Here is a 2,992-nt window from a genome sequence, read left to right on the forward strand (position 1 = left end):
AACTTATTGTAATTACAGTTATGCTTGACAAACATGACTATTGTTTATGCCTGATGATATTCACAACCATAAGGTTTTGTATTCAAGGGTTTTAAAACTATGAATTACTGGTAAAAATTTTTAATTTTTTCCATTTGCAAACTCATCTTGGCCATTCTATATCCTTACTTTCCCCCTCCTCAAAATAATTCTACAAAAAGCAGAATAAAAAATAATGAACATATGCAATGGCACTTTATTTATTATTGAACTTTTTATACCTTCTCACATAATTTTCATTTGAACACTAAAAACACCAAGAGAACACAGGTAAAAATCTGAAATTACAGCAGCTCATACCCAGCTCTTTCACCTAGATTGATATCAAAGGGGGAATGCATCCTTTTTGCTAACAAAAAGCTTCCTATGAGCATGGGAAATGTACCCCTTCATCCGACCATCATAAATCATGTTGGCTAGGATGCCTCTGTCTCATCTAAGTCCACATCTTCAACACACTCCACTTGAGACTCTGCAGGAAGTAGTAATCTCAATCTGGTGGGTCCCCAAGCATGAGGTACCTGTGAGGAAGAAGGTAAAAAGACACAGCTGAAGACAAAAGGATTAATAAATTTCATCATGGGTATGATTTTGATTGATAATTATCATGATAATGATAAAAATTTATGAGATAAAAAGGAAATTAATTAATAAAGATAACAATGTGATGCTCTACACAGTTTTTAAGAACAAGGAAATGTATAACTGAAAAGCTATACCATATTATATTAATAAATATACTTACACCTTCTTAAATAGGTTTCTGAAAGCAAGTGTTTTCAATTTCTCAAGAATAAGGTAGATTCCTGCACCAATGAAGAAACTCTTGTGCTTTGTCAAAGTCTCTGACAAAAGGCGTACATTTCCCTGCCGAACGGATGCTACAACTTCACGGAACTCTGGCAGATTGTATCGTTCAAGTAGTGACAGTTTTGGCAAGTAACCCTAAAATAAAAATGATATCTAAAGATTAGGAATGGCCTCTAATAGAAAAATATATATATAGAAAATAATAATAGTAATAAAACAACATTAGCAAAAGTACTATAATAATAACAATAAATAATGACAGCAATAATAAGAATTAGTTTTCATTAGGAACACTGTTTATTGTCAAATCTTAGAAATTCATGATTGGTAACTTTTATTTGTTCTATAGGCAAAGATTTTAAACAGAATTTTTTAATACATTTCATTAATTCTATTACCTTTCCTTTACTATGCTATCTTAGATATAATGTATCCTACATCTGGAACAATAAAAAAATGATGATCTGCTTTACACAAAGATGTCAACCATCTCCACTTGTACAGCACTTTATTTTAAAAATTCCTTTTGCAAGCTTGTGTACCATCAGTTCACCAAATCTTTAGGTATTCTAATTTCTAACAGAATCTCATTTCCACTATTTTAGGGCAGAAATCATATAATCAATTTTGGTTCAATATCCTTTCAGTTATGAAAGTGAAGAAAAATATTTGTGAGTAAATATGCTGTGGATAGTGTAGTTGTGGATTATAATTCCTTCAATATTTTTTTTCTTTTAACAAATATTTCATTATTTCCCTTTTGCTTGGAAAAGGTGAAAAGTCATGAGAAAATAAATAAATAAATAATTCAAATAAATTTAAATACCTCTTTACTCCACACTGTCTGATACAAAATGGTTCACTTACCAGCAACATTTTAACAGGAATGAGGTAAATTAGGATGCGTCTCTTATTCTTTCTGCTCCCTTTATGGCATCTTTGAAAGGCAAATGAAAGTGTAGCATCAGCTGAAAGAGACATACATGTGTATCTTTAAAGGGGGAAAAACTGTCCTGTGCGTATATTTCCCAATCACATGTATTTAAAACTATAGATAAGCTAGTGTTATGGGTTTTACAGTTATGCTTGCAGGAATCAATATTTCAATTCAAATATCAGTTCTATATCATATACCTAGGCAAACACAATGTAATACACTGTAACTTTTTATTATTACAAATCATGATAAAGGTAAACATCAAATGCATACCTGACTTAAAATCAGAATCAAACATGTCTTTTCTGCCTGTGTAATATTTGTAGGTGATGAGCTGGGAGAGTGAAAAGCGGTCCTTGAAAGCCAGCGCTTCAATTGCACGGATCATTGGCTTGCACAGGTTGAGTTTGTTGATCTTGAAGTATATCTTGAAGAACTGATTGACCAGGTACAGTAATCCCCATCGCTTTGTACAATCTTCCCCTGTTCGCCTGTGTAAAATGAAAAGAAAAGGAAAAGAAAAGAAAAATAAGAGTTACATATTTAGAAAGTAAATTGTTTAATATAAATATTTACCTATATTATCATCTTTCACAACAGAAGGAGGATCACTGTGTCCACAAGCAGTTCAAAAGTTAAAATAATAAATATCATGTATTGAACTTTCCAGTAAGGTAAAAATTTTTTCACCCTTAAGATATAAGAAGAGGTAATAGTTAACAAAAAGATAAGTTAATGCTATTACTATCATTACAGTAAAACAGGAATCACTGTACAACATACGTGTCAGCAGCGCACACTCTGAAGCAGCTCATAAGTGCTTCAGCAGCTTCTCTAGAGTTTCTCCAGGCTTGCTTTTTCCCGTCCGTGTTAACTCCTGATCTGCCGCCAGTGCAAATAACCTGTAATTAATGGGAACATCAATCCAGTTTGCATTATAATTGATCTTATTTACATGCTGATGATGTTAAAAAAAAAATAATAAATAATAAATAAATAATTAAGGCGATGGTGATAATACGTAATAGTAACAACAACAAGAGCAACAAAAATATAAATTATAATAATAATGATAATACTACATTAATCTTAATAATGTGGGCAGTTTTATGTCCACTTCTTTAAGCCAGTGGTGCTGCCAGAATGGCTATGGTACTTACATGACAGAACCCACTGTTCCATTTGCATATCTTAAATTGCCACGGG

The 2,992-nt window shown here is 32.1% G+C and overlaps 1 pseudogene; it reads right to left on the bottom strand.

Moving 5' to 3' along the window:
• Positions 1 to 363: 363 nt before the first annotated feature.
• The window catches only part of LOC119582991, an 11,136-nt pseudogene continuing 8,507 nt past the window's right edge, over positions 364 to 2,992 (bottom strand).

Source organism: Penaeus monodon, chromosome 16, assembly GCF_015228065.2.
Source record: "Penaeus monodon isolate SGIC_2016 chromosome 16, NSTDA_Pmon_1, whole genome shotgun sequence".
NCBI lineage: Eukaryota > Metazoa > Arthropoda > Malacostraca > Decapoda > Penaeidae > Penaeus > Penaeus monodon.